This window comes from Dama dama, chromosome 12 (assembly GCF_033118175.1).
Source record: "Dama dama isolate Ldn47 chromosome 12, ASM3311817v1, whole genome shotgun sequence".
NCBI lineage: Eukaryota > Metazoa > Chordata > Mammalia > Artiodactyla > Cervidae > Dama > Dama dama.
In genome coordinates this window covers 96,514,757-96,535,135 of record NC_083692.1, presented here as the reverse complement: position 1 = coordinate 96,535,135, position 20,379 = coordinate 96,514,757, and the positions used below count along the sequence as shown (strand labels likewise).

General features: G+C 39.7%; 1 pseudogene; it reads left to right on the top strand.

Annotated features, from left to right (window-relative positions):
- The first annotated feature begins 11,207 nt into the window (after positions 1-11,207).
- LOC133067132 (exocyst complex component 6B-like) lies at positions 11,208-17,093 on the top strand (annotated as a pseudogene).
- Positions 17,094-20,379: the final 3,286 nt, after the last annotated feature.

Sequence of the window (20,379 nt, the reverse complement as noted above, 5' to 3'; positions counted from 1 at the left end):
GCAACAAAAAGAATAAAATACTTAGACGTATATCTACCTAAAGAAACAAAAGACCTATACATAGAAAACTATAAAACACAGATGAAAGAAATCAAAGAGAACACAAACAGATGGAGAAATATACCGTGTTCATGGATTGAAAGAATCAATATTGTCAAAATGGCTATACTACCCAAAGCAATCTATAGATTCAATGCAATCCCTATCAAGCTACCAACGGTATTTGTCACAGAACTAGAACAAATAATTTCACAATTTGTATGGAAATACAAAAAACCTCGAACAGCCAAAGTAATCTTGAGAAAGAAGAATGGAACTAGAGGAATCAACCTGCCTGACTTCAGGCTCTACTACAAAGCCACAGTCATCAAGACAGTATGGTACTGGCACAAAGACAGAAATATAGATCAATGGAACAAAATAGAAAGCCCAGAGATAAATCCATGAACCTATGGACACCTTATCTTTGACAAAGAAGGCAAGGATATACAATGGAAAAAAGACAACCTCTTTAACAAGTGGTGCTGGGAAAACTGGTCAACCACTTATAAAAGAATGAAACTAGAACACTTTCTAACACCATACACAAAAATAAACTCAAAATGGATTAAAGATCTAAATGTAAGACCAGAAACTATAAAACTCCTAGAGGAGAACATAGGCAAAACACTCTCTGACATAAATCACAGTAGGATCCTCTATGACCCACCTCCAAGAATATTGGAAATAAAAGCAAAACTAAACAAATGGGACCTAATGAAACTTAAAAGCTTTTGCACAACAAAGGAAACTATAAGCAAGGTGAAAAGACAGCCCTCAGATTGGGAGAAAATAACAGCAAATGAAGCAATAGACAAAGGGTTAATATAAGAAATAGTAGGCTTTATTTAAAGCATTACTGTAAACTTGTTTTCTCAGTTCTTTGATTTCCTCCTATTTCTTCACTGAGATAGTCATCTATCAGATGACCATTCCTAATGGATGCTCTTTACTCCTAGAAGTCATCATCTTATGAGCTCATGGCTTGGGGGAATGACTGACATAGGTGGTTAATATCATTGTGGTTAAAAATTGGGGTGCCATTTTGTTAGCTTTATAAATGTTTGAATTATGCTTACTAATATAAATATCATGCATTCCTATGTGTCTGCCATGAATTCCTCAAGATACCTAAAATGCAGTCTACACCAAAAATCAAATTATTACTACAGTAACATTAGTCTAATAATGACCCCTAGTAACCCTTACTCAGAGGGCAGAACCAAGAACCAAGAGAGTAAAACAAAAAGTCAAAGAGAATTATTCTCTGGTTTTCAAGCCTAATGAGTCAGCCGAGCTGGATGTCAAAACTGCTTTGGACTGATAACTCCTTTGCGTTTTCCATTTTCACCCCATTTGAGCCGAAATGCCTGAACTGTTGTCTCGTGCCTGTCCCACCATTGTATCTTAAGAGTGTGTGGGCAAACTACTTGTCTCTATAGTTCCACAGGGCCACAGTTAGAGAGGGAGTGTGCCCTAGAAGCCCCATCAGAACCTGATTTAGATGATGTTTTTTTGGGGGGGGGAACTTTTGAGTTGATACTTAAAAGGGATAGGACCCTTGGGAAACTTTGGAGCAGGTACAGGTATTTTGCGTGTGAAACATGTGGATTGTTGTGGGGGAGAGGGTGGACTGCAGTAGTCAGAACTCTACCCCAGTGTCTTTCAGTCTTTTATAATCAAATAATCTGCCCCTTTAAGTGCTGGTGGAAACTAAGAATGTGATTATATCCCCATGATTATGTTAAATGTCAAAACGGAGATTGTTCAGCTGGGCCTAATCAAGGAATTACATGAGCTGTGTACAAGCAGAGAATGGTCCCTGGCTGACTGTCCTCTGTCTGACCTCTGTCCTACCTCTGTCCTATAACCAGAAGGAACTGCCTTCTGCTAATAACATAAATGAGCTTGGAAGCAGGTTCTTCCTTGGTCAGGCCTCCAGAAGAGCATGCCACCAGTCAACATTTTGATTTCACCTCTGTGTGGTTCCCAGGAGTGGACCAGCTCTGCTTTCCAGACTTCTGACAAACAAAACTGTGAGCTAATAAATGGGTGTTACTTGAAGACACCAAGTTTATGGTGATTTATCACAGAGCAGTTGGAGAAGACTCTTGAGAGTCCCTTGGATTGCAAGGAGATCCAACCAGTCCATCCTAAAGGAAATCAGTCCTGAATATTCATTGGAAGGACTGATGCTGAAGCTCCAATACTTTGGCCACGTGATGTAAAGAGCTGACTCATTAGAAAAGACCCTGATGCTGGGAAAGATTGAAGGCAGGAGGAGAAGGGGACGACAGAGGATGAGATGGTTGGATGGCATCACTGACTCAATGGATGTGAGTTTGAGTAAGCTCCGGGAGTTGGTGATGGACAGGGAAGCCTAGCTGCTGTGGTTCATGGGGTTGCAAAGAGTCAGACATGACTGAGCGACTGAACTGAACTGATCATAGAGCATGAGAAAACAAATACAGTCTCTAAGTATGTGTTGACCATGTACAATGTTAAATATGCCTTTCTGTAAGTGAAGTCAATTATTATTCATATTAATTTCTCATTGTCTTATTAGCTCTGATGACAACAACTAACAACCATATATTGCTTCTTTCAGACTCAATCAGATCACATGTTTCTGTGTCCTTTGACTTCCCAAGGAACTCTAATTCATTATATTTATCATGGTAATGGAACTGAGTGAAATCAGAATTCTGTAGGTGGTAAGTTTCACAAGAGACGTAGATGATAACAGAACATGCATGCACATGCTCAGGTGTGTCTAACTCTTTGCCACCCATGGACTGTAGCCAGCCAGGCTTCCCTGTCCATGGAATTTTCCAGGCAAGAATATTGGAGTGGGTTGCCATTTACATGGCAGGCCAAGAATGATTGATGCAGACAGACAGACGGGTTGACAGGCACTGTAAGTCACATGGGTATGGGAGACAGGCTAGAGGTTAAGGCCAAGAGAAGATGTTTCAGTGATTCAGCATCCAGTCTAAGATATTAGAGAAATGAAGACTCAGGGACATGAGCAAAGAGCCTACAAAAATAAGACCCAGCCTAAGAAGACACCAAGCTTCAGGCTCTAGACCAGAGGTCCAGGAAGCAAGCTAGCAGAGGAAACATGAGATTAGTCCACTCCCAACTTATCTCGGCATGGTAAGAAGTTATTCAGGAAAGGAGGAACCTATAACCCACATAGCTGGGGGATCAACAGATAGACATTTATCAACACGGGTAAAGGTTTTTAAAATGTGGTTCTTCCCTCCTACACTATTGGTGGGAAAGTAAATTAGTGCAGCCACTATGGAAAACAGTATGGAGGTTCCTCAAAAAACTAAAAATAGAATTGCCATATGATCCAGCAATCCCACTCTGGGCATATATTTAGACAAAATGGCAATTTAAAAACATACATGCACCCCATGTTCATAGAAGCACTATTTACAATAACCAAGCCATGGAAACAAACATCCATCAACAGATGAATAAAGAAGATGTGGTATACATATATATATATATATATATATATATATATATGTATATATATACATGTATACATGTATACATATATATATAAACACAATGGAATACTACTCAGTCATAAGAAAGAATGAAATAATGCCATTTGCAGCAACGTGGATGGACCTAGAAATGTCTGTACTAAGTGAAGTCAGAAAGAGAAGGACAAGTACTTTATGATATCACTTACATGTGGAATTCAAAGTATGACACAAATTAACTTATCTATGAAACAGAAAGAGACTCACAGACATAGAGAATAAACTTGGGGTTGCCCAAGGATAAGGAGTGATAAATTGGGAGTTTGGGATTAGCAGATGCAAACTACTATATATAGGATGGATTAAACAATAAGGTCCTACTATATAGCATAGGGAACTATATTCAGTATTCTGTAATAACTTATATGGGAAAATAATTTGAAAAGGAATGATATATGTATATCTGAATTTCTTTGCTGTGCAAGAGAAACTAATACAATATTGCAAATCAACTATACACTGATAAAGTAAATTTTATTTACTTTATTTACCTGCATTAGTAGTAACAGCATCACCTGGGAATTCATTGGAATTACAAATTCTCCAGCCTGGAGACCTAAGGAAACAGAAACTCTTGGAGGTAAGGCTCAGCATCTGATGTGTTAACACAGCCTCTGGTCATTTCGATGCACAATGAAGCATGAGAAGCAGCAGCGGTGCCCTCAGCCTTCCTTCCCACTAGCGAGCATTCTGAAAGCCACAGAACCAAGCCCCCAGCCTAGCTTCCTCTTTCCCCATGAGCCAGCTTCCGCTGTTCTCACAGGAGATCCTCTGTCAGGACACGTGGGAAGGCAGCAACAGTCAAAATGCTGTTCATTTTGCTCTGCAACTTGGATATATCATAAAGCAGATTACTGTTGAGCTGCATATATACCTATTAATTCAAGACAAGTTTGCAATAGATTATAAATTATTATTGTGGGAATAAATCGAAGTTAAATATGTTATAGAAGAGAAGGGGAAAACAAACAGTAACTTAATATAGCCAGGCACAAAAAATGGAAAACCAAGCAATGAGAACGACTTCAGGTAATCCTCACCCTTGAGGATGGGATATCTCACATGAAAAAGATTTTAAAATATAAATGTTTCAATAGTTCTTCTAAATGAAGAAAATTGTTTTTGATACATAGATGAAATAAGAAAATCTTGAGTTAAAAATCACATATTAGGAGTGAGAGGGAGTATGACAGAGTTTTGTGCTTATTTAGGGGCAGTAACTGAACATCTATTCCCTTTATCATCCAAGCACTATTTATTTTTATTTCTTTCAGAAATGACAGTTACTAACATGCTTTCATTAAGTGTCTCCTTGACTTTTCCGTGTGAAAATGTATTTTCCAACTTGTAATCCAGAACTTTTTGTCATTATTCCTACCCCTAAGTCTTCATGGTTTATTGTCAGTTTGCAGCTGGCCACATGTTATGAAAATTTTTCTAGAACTGAAACACATCAACTGCAGCTCATCTTAACTTATAATACCATTTCCTGAACAACACTTAAGTTATTCTCATCATCATGGTCTTTTGTAATCATTCATTAAATATATGAACAAGAACAGATAGAAAGGGAGAAACCAAGGACAGGTGAAGGTCTTTTTAAAAATAAACACAAGATTTAAAAAAACAAAACAAAACCAACAACTTAGAATGATAGCTGGGATTTGACTGTCAAAAAATAAATGTGAATGAATCAAACAAAGTAGAATATTCCTTCTTTATCTTTTGTCCAGGGATGAAGGAGTATGTGGCTAGCTGGAGACTATACCCTTTCTGAGGAAGTATGTTTCTGCTATTGTTGGGGTACTCCTTCTCTAACTTCCTTACATCAGCCAAAAAGAATTACAGAATCTTCCCAACTTGGACCATTTATAGAAACAACAGGATTTTGCTCTTGTTCCCTTTACATTAAAGTACCATCCCAGGTGGAAGCTTCCCAGGTGGCTCAGTGGTAAAGAATTCACCTGCCAATGCAGGAGACGCAAGAGACGTGGGTTTGATCCCTGGGTCGGGAAGATCCCCTGGAGAAGGAAATGGCAACCCACTCCAGTATTCTTGCCCGGAAAACTCCATAAGCAGTGTAGCCTGGCGGGCTACAGTCCATGGGGCTGCAAAGAGTAGGACACAGCTGAGCACACACACACACACACACACACACCATCCCCATACTGATTTTAATTCTGGATTTCAAAATACAGCATTACATATAGTGAAGCACATGTGCATCTAAGATCATTGCATTTTGAATTGAGATAAAAACAAAAATGACAGTCCCTGACATCCAAAAGTTTACCTTTTCCTCACAGTGAGGTCATGTTATTCTATTAGATGTGGATCTCTCTCACAGAACATCAACCTCAGGCAAGGTTACGCCAAGATCATAATAAAATGAGACCAAATAAGGTCTCTACATAATTTTTTCTAAGTACGTACAGAAATAAAGGCACTGTATTACCTGAAAATGCCAAACATCTCTTTGCTTGGCCAAGATGACTGATTGCTACTTATTAGGCCAGTGACAACTCTATCCTCAGTCTAAACTCCCCTCTCTATAGGTAAGATTTGTTGATGCCCAATCATAGAATTGCTCTTGCTTTCTTACATCATATGACCTGGAACAAACCCCCATCTCCTTAGAGTCTCCAAATTACCTAACCCAAGTCCCAATCCTGTAGTACCATCCTAACACCCATTCACTGAGGTGCTCCATCATTCCCCATGATATATGTTCACCCTCTCTGCACTGAGTAATAAACCCACCCTGTCTAACTAAAGGTGCATTCTTATTTTTGTTCACAAACAACGGAAATGCATTTCTCACCATTTTGGAGACCGGAAGTCTGAGACCTCGGGGCCAGCATGGCTGAGTTCAGGTGAGGGCCCTCTTTCAGGTTGCAGACTGATGACTTCTACAGTGCTCACCTGGTGGAAAGTGGAGTTCCAGGTGCATTCTTGTATGTTATTTTAATTTAAAAAGACAAAAGCCTCTTTATGAGTATGCCTGGGCTTCCCAGGTGGCACTAGTGGTAAAGAACACACTTGCCAATGCAGGAGACATTAGAGACTCAGGTTCGATCCCTGGGTCGGGAAGATCCCCTGGAGGAGGTCATGGCAGCCCACTCCAGTGTTCTTGCCTGGAGAATCCCCATAGATAGGGGAGCCTGGCAGGCTACAGTCCATAGGGTCACACAGAGTCAGACATGACTGAAGTGACTTAGCATGCATGCACAAGGATGCCTATAACCCTTTAATACAAGTTCTGGAGTGGATCTGGATTTAATGATTGATCCAGCAGCGAATCTGATAGCCACTGCTCTGGGCCAACTCAGTTGTTAATTTCTGCCTGTGTGCTCAGTCGTGTCCGATTCTTTGTGACCCCACGGACTATAGCCCACCAGGATGGGATTTTCCAGGCAAGAACACTAGAATGGGTTGCCATTTCCTACTCCAGAGGATCTTCCCAACCCAGGGATGGAACATGAGTCTCCTGAGTCTCCTGTATTGGTAGGCGGATTCTTTACCACTGCACCACCTACAAAGCCCCCGGTTGTTACTTTCACTGCGCTTAACCCCTTGAGAAGTCAAAGAGTATCAGTGATTTGGTCTACATATTATTTATAAGTCTAGATTTGGTCAATTTAGAAATGGTTATTTAAAAAGAGAAAAGAAAACTCTATTTTACTAATGATCAAAAGCTAACAAAAATCATACTTAAATAACTTTGACCAAGCAGATGATAAGACCCTCTATTCTTGAGCACTTACTGTATGCAAGTATTATACTAAGTGCTTTGTACACTCTTTAGCTCATCTAAAACTCAATAAATTTGGAATACCTTTGAGTCACAGAATATCCAATTAAAAGTGGTTTAAATAAGGAAGAAAATGTACTGTCCACATCACTCCATGATGTTAACACGGACTCCTCTGCTCACCGCCTTCTGGGAGCTCTCCTCAGCGTGTCCATGGCGGCTCTTTAGGATTGCAGGTTGGCTATAGTAGTATCGGGCTTCAGCGCAGGAAGTGAAAGTAGATTCCTAGCATTAATTTTTAATAGAGATGAACTGTTCCTCCCCTTGATTTCCCTCTCAGGTTCCATGGGCCAGGACTTGGTCATGCGTCCAGGCCCTTGCTATAAGGGCAGCTGCGAACATGAGCATCTGGAATGTTCAGCTTTAGTGACTGGAGGTGAGCTCTATTGGCACGGAAGAAAGAAGGAGAGGTAGCTATCAGGTAGGAAGCAGTCAGCGTTCTCGGGTGTTATTAATATCACGATTTTACAAAGCAGGAAACCAAAGCTTAAAGAGGTGAAGTAACTTACCAGTAGGTATTCAGCGAGAATATTTAGTGTATGGAATTTCAAAGCATGAACTTTTTAAGGGTTTGGACTCCGAATAAAATGGACCCAGGTTTGCATCTTAGCTGTGCCTCTTGTTTCATCATTTGTAAAAAGAAATTACTGTACCACCTACTTCATTGAACTATGGCAAAGCCTAAACAGGTAATGTATTAATATGTGTAAAGTATTCAGCACAATGTCTGGCCTTGTTATCACTGTTGTCTTCGCTGTCAATCATTATTAGCATTATTACTCCATTCCACTGAGGCTGCCACCCACTGGAAGAAATTTCTGTATCGGGTCAGAGTCGAAGTGCTCCTCTTTCATCTTTCACAATACCAGGTAAATGGAGTTTATACTATGACCATATTCTTACCTGGTTTGTGCCTTTCACTCATCTTAACCCTTCTTGGGAGCATCAACCATGTCTTATTTATCTTTACATCTTCAGGCTCTTGCATATAGTATGTGTTCAATAACAGATTTTGAATGAAGCTGTAGGTGAGGATAGAAATAATTCTATACTGCAACAGTTTGAGAACTGTGAGTCCTATTTCTCAACCTGAGAAAAATCACCATTTCCTAGAAAAACATTTGATTATAAATATCTCATGTTGGAAGGTCAAGGGTCAGCAGTGAATAAAAACCACACATTTTTAAGGAAAAATTTTATTCTCCCCATCTGCCCCCCTACCCACGCAAACAAAGGGTTGCCATTGTAAATCTTTCATTTTAAACCCTGATGCTCTTCCATTGATTAAAAGTTACACTCATGTGTCAACAAAATTTCAGCCCACAGTAGTTAGTTACTGAAGTCTCCTGAAAAAAATCCATGTGTCTTATAAATTTAATTTCTTACAAAATTCAGGAAAAAACATTCAAAAACTCAGCAATAAAAGAATTTGGGGATAAAAGGAAAATGCATTTCCATAAATATTTCAAATAGAACCTAACAAAAGAGAAATCTTCACTTCTTAAGACTGAGTTCAAGTAAGTTTTCACGTTGTTCTCTTGTGTCTGAGGGCAGTAAACAGCACAAGAATAGCAACAGAGAGTTGACAACATTCATCCTGAGAGCACAGAGACACACAATGGGAAGCAGGCATTTTGGCGGCAGTAAAGACAGAGCAGACATATTGTCGTCCTCGTCTGCTCTTGATCCACATCACAATCATGTAATTAGCCTCTTTTTCTTTTTGCTAATTTACAGATGGTTAAGACTGTTTTTTTGGACAGTAAAACTGTAACAGTGGTTGATTTCTCTATTGTTGTTATGTTTACAAAATGTGTGCAGTCAAGCCACTGGCAAATAATAAAATTAGCCAGTGATTCCTTTTTTTCTAATTTTGCACATCTAACTTTACTATTGTGTTTCTTTCATGTTTTTTCCTACAAGCCACCATTTTTGAAGCTATGTTTTTATATATCAGCTATTCAATAAAGGAACCATGATTCCAGGACTTTGCAAACTCGCAGTGCCCTTCAGAAAGGCAAATATGCCATAAATAAAGTGGAGGATCATTCAGCATTTATATATGCTGTTCTGGATTTCAGAAAACATTTTTCAACTACTGATACACCTCCTATGCCTGCTCTTCCACCACAACCTTGTTATGAAAGCTCATTGTTAAGGATTTCATTAAGAATTAATTACTATAAAATAATACTGCTTCTTACAGAAAATGAGAAATACAACAAAACACAAAGAAAAAATAAAATTAAATACAATCCAACTCTGTAGATGGCGAATGCTAACATTTTGGTTTACTGACTTTTTGTCTTTTTTCAAAGAATACATTCAACTTTTAAAAACATATTAGAAACATACTAATTAAACTTTTGCTTTTACATTAAAATTATAACTAGAATATTTATGGTAATAAATATTTATGAAAAGAAAAATTTTGACTCACTGAATAGTATTTTAAGATAAAGGTTACCATAATTTAATCAATCCTCCACCAGTATGCATTTACATTATTTCCAATTTTTGTTGTTATGAAAAATACTATACTAAGCATTCTTATATATATTTCTACATATCTTTAATTATATTATTGTTTTCAAACATTACTAGAATATGAATTTTTAAGGTTCTTTATATGTATTTAAATTTAAAATGCTTAGTATTAATTTTAGAGACATAACCATAACACAGAGAATCAAGATGCCTGTCCAAGTCCTAAAGTAGAAATTATTGGTGCACTTATACAAGGCCCACTTTAAATCCTTGGCACATAATGCATCCAAAAGCTTGACATTTTTTGTTAAAAGCTCCCAGAATGGTACCCATGTTACTCTTTGGCATAAGATATTGCTAGACAGGAAGACACACGTCTGAGATCTTTATCTTCAAGATACTATATCTTTTTATCATACTAAGTGAAATAAATTAGAGAAAGACAAGTATCATGTGGTATCACGGAATCTAAAAAAAATGATACAAATAAACTTATTTACAAAATGGAAACAGATGCACAAAGAAAACAAACTTATGGTTGCCAGAGGAGGGGGAATGGAGGCATGAATTGCGAGTTTGGGGCTAACAGACACACATGACTGTGCATAAAGCAGAGAAGCAGCGAGGGCCCCTATAGAGCACGGGAGACTACATTTAATATCTCAATATATTACATAAGCACTAGATAGTTGTTATATGTAACTATATGCAATTATTAACAATTATTAATTCTATAATAGTCATATATAACATTTACTATAATTCAATTATATTTCATTATATAATTTAATTATATTTTAATTATTAGTTATATAGTAATTATGTAATTCTTACATAGTTGTACTATTGATATATAGTATATACTAATATACTATATATAACAATTATACTAGAATTAATTAGTAATTATAGTAATTATGTTTATTATATAACTATATACTATATCTTAAGATATTAAATATACTATCTCAGAGGTTATTATAAGATATTAAATATAATATCCCATGCTATACAGTAGTCCTTGTTGCTTATCTATTTTATATATAGTAATAGTGTGTACTTACTAACCCGAAACTCTCAATGGAAAAGAGTCTGAAAAGGAATATATATATGTATCTAAATCACTTTGCTGCAGTATGCAAGAAACTAACCATTGTAAACCAGGAATACTTCAAAAAAAGATATCAAATCTTTGTAAACTAAGCCATATTGTAAGGCAGTCCTAATAAAAGTAATAAAAGGATTTTTGAAGTAATATACACATGATTTAATAATATGGTAAAAATTGGTATTTTATACTCATATGAAATATGATAGTACAGGAAAAGAAAATTCTTAAAACGGAGAGTGACAAAGGTCCGCAGGACCTGACCGACGCCTCCGAGTAACTGCCTGGCGGCCGCCATCTTTACCCACAGACGGTGGACCTAGGCCGCGCGCCTCACCGCCTGTGAGGTTCGCTTGCGGACAAACGGCAGGACTCCTTCAGACTGAAGCAGTCCCGTGTACGACGACGCTACAGTGACTCTGAGTGGCTAAAAAATGAGCTGGAGCGAGACAGTAGGATTGCAGTACCACCACTCCCTGGGAAAGCCCCGAAGCGGCAGCTCCCTTTCCGAGGAGATGAAGGGGTCTTTGAGGAGTCCTTTATTGAAGAAAGGAGGCAGGGCCTGCAATAGTTAATTAACAAACCTGCTGGGCACCCACTGGCTCGAAAGGAACGCTGCCTACACGTGTTCCTGCAGGAGGAGGCAACTGACAGGAACTACGTCCCCAGGAAGGTGCGCCAGTAGGAGCCTCTCTCACCACTTGCCCTCTGCTTTCCTGCTGAACTGACATTGGTTTTTGCACGAAGCCTCTCTCTCGCTTTGATCTGAAGTTGTCTGCCCATCCCCTGGCCTGATAGACTGTCTGGCATTGTCTCTCTTGGTGCTTGACTATACCGCGGGCGCTCTACTAGGATCCTTTTCTCTGAGGAGAGATGGGAAACCACAGGCAGATGCCCTCTGCTTGGGGTGGGGTAGTGGATGGGGGTATTGGACTGGAAGGCAATTTCTTGGGCATTTACCCATACCAGAAGGCTAACCGGGGGGTGGGGTTCTTGTGCTGGTGGGACACTTGGGTACACCCTGATCCTGCAAGTCCAGGGTCGTTTTCTTACTCTTAGGTTTAACCAGGAATGCTGAGCAGGGAAAGACCCTGCCTTTCCTACCTGCATGAACTTTTTCCTTTAGGGAAGGTGGAAGAGATCCCTGAAACTCTCCTTTTCTCTAGGCGTTTTCCCAGTTTTCTTTTGCTATTCTTTCTCCCTTGTTGCTTTTCAGGGCAGTAATTTTAGAGTGTAAGCAGTTTGTTGTATGGAACAAGGTGTGTGGGTTTTTTGAGTCCATCATCTTGGCTGCTTCAGAATCAGAAGAAAGCCTTAGGAAAGTCGGGGAGATCCTGTTGTCTAGCCCCTCCTTTGTGGCGCCCCACTCTGGTTGCCTGTTTCTCGTTCACCAGCAGGTGAGTCTGTATGGGCTGCGCCAGAAGCTCTCACTCCCCAAGCCCTTGCTACTTTTATGGGTTAGCTTTGCAGGTTTGGTGGCTTGGGGGCTGGGGGAAACTCACCACTGCCAGATTAACTCCCTGAAGGGTGGGAGTGGGTCATTTTCTAGGTACCTCCCAGTGGTAGGGAAGGACATCACCACTCTCTTTCTTCCATTCTCCCTACCCCCTCCTATTTAGTGCTGTCACAAGGTAGAAACACATGAACAGACCACACATTCTGACTTCTGAGTACTTCGAGCTGTTGAATGGGGCTTAGGGGCAAGAGGTGTGGCTGCCCTCCCCAGCTTGGTCACAGGGTTATTGAGCTGCCTATACTTGTTTCCCATGGAAACCCAGCATTCTCCCCAGAAGTTGAGCTAGGGTTAGCTGCTGGGCATATTTCCTAAATCTTAGAGTCTGAAGCAGCTTCTTGAGGCTGGCAGCTTTCTTGGGCTTCTCTCTAGGAGGTGGTCATTGGTTTGCTGGGGCCCGATGTCTATCCCAAGTTGTGGGATAGGAGCAGGTTAACTCTGGTGTTAAGTCAAAAGTGGGGGCTCTTTGCTTATTAGACTTCCTATCATGGAAGGATTGGAGTTCTTTATATAGTCTTGGGGAAAAGGATTACTGATTCTGACAAGACCCTGAACAGGGAGATTAAGGATTGGATTTTAATATGGGGTTTAAGTCCGTCTAAATGTTGAAGCTCCCTGAGACAAACCAGCTCTCTGGCTGCTGGGCCTGAGCAGCCCCTAGAGAGAGGCTCTGCTCTCTTTCCCACCTTTCCAGTATTGGTGGTGGTGCTGCCTTTTTCATCTGTATCCTCTGTTATTGACTATTTTTTTTTTTTTTTTTTGTATTTAGCAGAAGGATTCCTATTTTTAAATAGGCCTTTTTTTATTTTTATTTTTTTTTTTATTAGTTGGAGGCCAATCACTTCACAACATTTCAGTGGGTTTTGTCATACATTGATATGAATCAGCCATAGATTTACACGTATTCCCCATCCCGATCCCCCCTCCCACCTCCCTCTCCACCCGATTCCCCCGGGTCCTCCCAGTGCACCAGGCTGGAGCACTTGTCTCATGCATCCCACCTGGGCTGGTGATCTGTTTCACCATAGATAGTATACATGCTGTTCTTTTGAAATATCCCACCCTCACATTCTCCCACAGAGTCCAAAAGTCTGTTCTGTATTTCTGTGTCTCTTTTTCTGTTCTGCATATAGGGTTATCGTTACCACCTTTCTAAATTCCATATACATGTGTCAGTATGCTGTAATGTTCTTTATCTTTCTGGCTTACTTCACTCTGTATAAGGGGCTCCAGCTTCATCCATCTCATTAGGACTGGTTCAAATGAATTCTTTTTAATGGCTGAGTAATATTCCATGGTGTATATGTACCACAGCTTCCTTATCCATTCATCTGCTGATGGGCATCTAGGTTGCTTCCATGTCCTGGCTATTATAAACAGTGCTGCGATGAACATTGGGGTGCACGTGTCTCTTTCAGATCTGGTTTCCTCAGTGTGTATGCCCAGAAGTGGGATTGCTGGGTCATATGGCAGTTCTATTTCCAGTTTTTTAAGAAATCTCCACACTGTTTTCCATAGAGGCTGTACTAGTTTGCATTCCCACCAACAGTGTAAGAGGGTTCCCTTTTCTCCACACCCTCTCCAGCATTTATTGCTTGTAGACTTTTGGATAGCAGCCATCCTGACTGGCGTGTAATGGTACCTCATTGTGGTTTTGATTTGCATTTCTCTAATAATGAGTGATGTTGAGCATCTTTTCATGTGTTTGTTAGCCATCTGTATGTCTTCTTTGGAGAAATGTCTGTTTAGTTCTTTGGCCCATTTTTTGATTGGGTCATTTATTTTTCTGGAATTGAGCTGCAGGAGTTGCTTGTATATTTTTGAGATTAATCCTTTGTCTGTTTCTTCATTTGCTATTATTTTCTCCCAATCTGAGGGCTGTCTTTTCACCTTACTTATAGTTTCCTTTGTAGTGCAAAAGCTTTTAAGTTTCATTAGGTCCCATTTGTTTAGTTTTGCTTTTATTTCCAATATTCTTGGAGGTGGGTCAGAGGATCTTGCTGTGATTTATGTCGGAGAGTGTTTTGCCTATGTTCTCCTCTAGGAGTTTTATAGTTTCTGGTCTTACATTTAGATCTTTAATCCATTTTGAGTTTATTTTTGTGTACGGTGTTAGAAAGTGTTCTAGTTTCATTCTTTTACAAGTGGTTGACCAGTTTTCCCAGCACCACTTGTTAAAGAGGTTGTCTTTTTTCCATTGTATATCCTTGCCTCCTTTGTCAAAGATAAGGTGTCCATAGGTTCGTGGATTTATCTCTGGGCTTTCTATTCTGTTCCTGACTATTTGTTTTTAAAGATTCCTTCTTTCATTGTGCACAAGTGCTGAGAGCCTTGAGGCCCCATTTCTGCTGTGTATATATCCTGACTCGAGGCTTTTATTCAGCAAAATGTTCATTCTTCTGTCAGACAATGTCATATTCAACTCTGTTCATGTTAAACCACTGTGAAGCCAAAAATAAAAACAGAGAGAGAGAGATCCGGAGCACCCACACGGCCCGCATCCTGCCCACACTCAGGTCTGTCAATGATGGTAAAGAACATGGACCATTCATGGAGAAGCTTGAAACTCGCATCTGCAATCATGACCGAGAAATTGTGCAACTTTCATTTGTTAGGGCTTTGTGGACTCCAAAATAGAATTGCTGAAAGTGAAAGCAGCAGCCCAGGAACTCAAACATCAAGTGACGGATACTAATAGAAAACTACAACATGAGGGAAAGGAACTGGTAATAGCAATGGAAGAGCTGAAGCAGTGTCAACTACAACAGAGAAATATTTCTGCCACTGTTGATAAATTAATTTTGTGTCTTCTAGTCCTGGAGATGTATAGCAAACTGAGGGACCAGATGAAAACTAAAAGGCATTATCCTGAACTGAAAACTCTGGAACATAGGTAGAACATACCTGTCTGCCTCAAGTAAGCCACTGTCGATTCTGCAAGGTGAGGGTAGACAATATCCCCAAGCCTTGAGAAGAAATTAAGGATGTGTCTATGTTTGATCTCAAAGACTTTCTGGAGAGCATTTGCAACATTCAGACAAAATTTGAGAGACTGCCATGAAGCAAGCTCAACAAAAAAGAAACCTGGATAACATCATCTTGCAACAACTCAGAATAGGAAAATCTAAGAAAGAAGCATCTACAGTTTTTTGATACAGAGATAGAAAGCACTAGCCCCAAGTCTGAACAGGATTCAGGAATTCTGGATGTTGAAGATGAGGAAGATGATGAAGAGGTACCTGGGACCCAAGATTTGGCTGATTTCTCTCCTGTTTATCAGTGTCTACACATATTCTGTCCTGGGGGCCTGGGAAACTACTGAGAACTACTACCGAAAACAGAGGCAAAAACAGGCTTGTTTGGTGCTCCAGCCTCTGTCTAACATGCGTGAAACTTTAGATGGCTACAGGAAGTATTCTAATCAAATTGTCGGCTTTTTTTTCTTTTGTGAAGATCGCATTTTACATACAATGCAGGACTTAGTAAATAGAGCCCACATTGGTGAACTGTGGGAAATGGCACTTTCAAAAACCACTGCAGCACTCCGTACTCACTTGTCTTACTGCTCTGATCCAAACCTCATGTTAGATTTGAAGAACCTTACTATACTTTTTGTTGACACTTCAGCTGTATGGTTTTCCTGTAAGTCAGTTTTTTGACATGTTGCCAGAAATCACAGACCAGTATAGTTAAACTTTGCTAAAGAAGTGGTCGGGTATTTTCAGAAACATACTTGATTCTGACAACTACATTCCTGAGATGTATAAAAAGATGGTAGGACAATTCCCATTCCAAGATACAGAGCTGGAAAAGCAGCCATTTCCAAAAATTTCCATTTTTTGAATTTGTGCCAAAAGTGTACAATCAAATTAAAGAATTTATCTACACCTGTCTGAAGTTTTCAGATCTTCATCTGAGCTCAGCTGAAGTTGATGATATGATTCGTAAATCTATAGACCTGTAGCTGACTAGGACTCTAAACAGCTCTCTGCAGAATATCATTACAAGGAAGAATATTGGACTTACTGAGCTTGTCCAGATTATTATCAATACAATACACCTGGAGAAATCCTGTAAGTACTTTGAAGAATTTATCACCAATATCACTAATGTGCTTCCAGGGACAGTCCACACTACCAAGCTGTATGGCACCATGTCTTTTAAGGTTGCCAGACATGCAGCTGAAGAAGAGATTTATACCAACTTAAACCAGGAAATTGACCAGTTTCCACAGCTGGCTGGCTATGCCTGGATGACAGGAGATTGGGCAGCAAAACAAGTGATTACCTAGTAGACGGCATTGCCTTTCTACATAGCACCTTTGCTGTGTTCACACACCTTCCTGGAAAGGTGACCCAGACTGCATGTATGTCAGTTTGCAAGCATTTAGCCACTTCTTGGATGCAACTTTTGCTGGAAGCTGAAGTAAGACAGCTCACCTTGGAAGCATTACAGCAGTTCAACTTGGATGTCAGAGAATGTGGACAGTTGACCAGATCTGACCCAGTGTCTGGGTTCCAGGAGGACACGCTGCAGCTGGCCTTCATCGACTTGAGACAAGATCCTGGAGAATGACACCCAATTATCCAACAAGGAGGCTTCTTTCTTCTCTTCCTGATTTCTCCTTCCCACCAAGTCAGACACTAGCTAATGAGCATTTAGGTGCTTCAAGTTCAAGGAGGCAGAGGATAATGGCTACAGAAGCGGACTTTGCTATACTCTGCCATCCCAGGTTAACTTCAAATATCTTTGAAAATATTGTAGAAACTTCCTGATCCATTTCTAGAGGCTCAGAAATGAAAATGCAACTTCCTGACATTACTATTCAGGGGAGAATTATTTTGTGTTGAATCTTCATTCTAGTCAGAGTGGGTGTGCTTCTTTCTTTATTCCTCTGTATGTTCTTTCTCAAAGAGAGATGGCAATCCTTTCAGTTACCGCTTTAGGAGTCTTAGCCTAGACAAAGTTTCCTCTGTGCCACTTACTGTGATGTCAGATTCAGGAGGTATTTAACTTGACCCATTAAGTGACTGGACACTTTGCTATCATGTCAGATATGGATGGTGGTAAGGACAAACTGACACTTCTTTCTCATTATACTCACCTAGAATGCTGCCTATTCCCTGAGTACAGGCAAGCACTGCAGAGATTCCCTATTAGCCAGAAACTCAACCGTGCAAATTCACATCAACTAATGCATTTGATAAATACAGTATAGTATAAGTATGCTTACAACATCTGCTGGATCATCAAAAGAGCAAGAGAGTTCCAGAAAAACATCTATTTCTGCTTTATTGACTATGCCAAACCCTTTGACTGTGTGGATCACAATAAACTGTGGAAAATTCTGAAAGGGATGGGCATACCAGATCACCTGACCTGCCTCTTGAGAAACCTATATGCAGGTCAGGAAGCAACAGTTAGAACTGGACATGGAACAACAGACTGGTCCCAAATAGGAAAAGGAGTACGCCAAGGCTATATATTGTCACCCTGCTTATTTAACTTATATGCAGAGTACATCATGAGAAACACTGGACTGGAGGAAGCACAAGCTGAAATCAAGATTGTGGGAGAAATATCAATAACCTCAGATAGGCAGATGACACCACCCTTATGGAAGAAAGTGAAGAGGAACTAAAGAGACTCTTGATGAAAGTGAAAGAGGAGAGTGAAAAAGTTGGCTTAAAGCTCAACATTCAGAAAACTAAGATCATGGCATCTGGTCCCATCACTTCATGGGAAATAGATGGGGAAACAGTGGAAACAGTGTCAGACTTTATTTTTTTGGGCTCCAAAATCACTGCAGATGGTGATTGCAGCCATGAAATTAAAAGACGCTTACTCCTTGGAAGGAAAGTTATGACCAAACCTAGATAGCATATTAAAAAGCAGAGACATTACTTTGCCAACAAAGGTCCATCTAGTCAAGGCTATGGTTTTTCCAGTGGTCATGTGTGGATGTGAGAGTGGGACTGTGAAGAAAGCTGAGTGCTGAAGAATTGATGCTTTTGAACTGTGGTGTTGGAGAAGACTCTTGAGAGTCCCTGGGACTGCAAGGAGATTCAACCAGTCCACCCTAAAGGAGATCAGTCCTGGGTGTTCATTGGAAGGACTGATGCTGAAGCTGAAACTCCAGTGTTTTGGCCATCTCATGCAAAGAACTGACTCATTGGAAAAGACCCTGATGCTGGGAGGGATTGGGGGCAGAAGGAGAAGGGGACGACAGACGATGAGATGGCTGGATGGCATCACTGACTCGATGGGCATGAGTTTGAGTAAACTCCGGGAGTTTGTGATGGACAGGGAGGCCTGGCGTGCTGTGATTCATGGGGTCGCAAAGAGTCGGACAGGAGTGAGCGACTGAACTGGCTGAACTGATACGGTGAAGAATACTGTTTACCAGTGAAAAATCAATGAACTAGGTTTACATGGATCAACGTGAATAGATCTTGGAACCATGTACTTTTTTAGTTGGGGTATAATTGCTTTACAATTGTGTGTTAATTTCTGCTGTACAATGAAGTGAATCAGCTATATGTTTGCACATGTCCCCTCCCTTTTGGACTTCCCTCCTGCCACCACCTCCATCCCATCCATCTAGGTCTGAGCTCGAGCTGAGCTCCCTGTGCTATACAGCAGGTTCCCACTAGCTATCTGTGAAAAGCAAAATATTGAATGAAAAAAGTAAGCTACAGAATGTTGTATACAATGTCATATATGTAAAATAAAACAAAACATTACCATAAAAAGTATGATAAGTATGCATGAACAGAGTCACAGATTAATAGGAAATAGTATTAAGTCCATGGATAGACCCAAAATACATACATGAACACTTAATATATGATAAAGGTGAATTTAAAACTATTGGGGAAAGATAGATTATCACAAAAACATGCTAGAGCAGCTAGAAAAAAAAGGTAATTACACCAACATCTCATACTTTACACCAAAATAAATTCTGTAGTGGTCAAAGATTGTAATGTAAACAACAAAACCAGAGAAGTATTAGAAGAAACCAGAGTATAATCTTTAATAATCTTCACATGGGGAATCCATCCTAAGCATAAAAAAAGAGAAAAAAGACCAGATAAAAGATAATGATAAATTCTGTTACTTTCGAATAAAAAATATATCCATGGGAAAAAACAAGCAAAGTAAAAACCAACATTCAGAAAAATATTTGCAGCTTAAGTCACAGACAATGGCTAATGTATCCCACAGATGAAGATCTCCTATTAAATCCATGTGAAAAGAACAATAACTCAATAGAAACTTGAGGAAAGGTGTACACTTAGTCCACAGAGAAGGGAACACCAAAGGCTCTTCAGTTTAGTTCAGTTCAGTTGCTCAGTCGTGTCTGACCTTGTGACCCCCGAGGACCGGAGCTCGCCAGGTCTCCCTGTCCATCACCAACTCCCAGAGTTTAGCCAAATTCATGTCCATTGAGTCGGTGATGCCATCCAACCATCTCATCCTCTGTCTTAGACCTATGAAAAGATGTTCATCCTCACTTTTTGAAAAATGCCAATTTATACCTGGATAAGATACTATTTTTTTTAGATGCTATTTTTTACTTATTAGATTGGCAAAGATGAATGCATTTAGTGACATTTTCTTAGTAAAGTCTAGGAAAACAGTGGTAGTATAAATTGATGCAACCTTTGTGAAAAGCACTTTGACAGTACAAAATCTACCAAAGTCCATATGCATATTTTTATTAACTCAGCAAGTCTACTAGTCTTTTACCTTACTGATATAGTCATTCACACTTGTACGAAATTTCATACACATAGAAGTTTGTTTATATAGGAACACTGTAATGCAAAGATTGAAAACAATGTAAAAGTCCATCAAC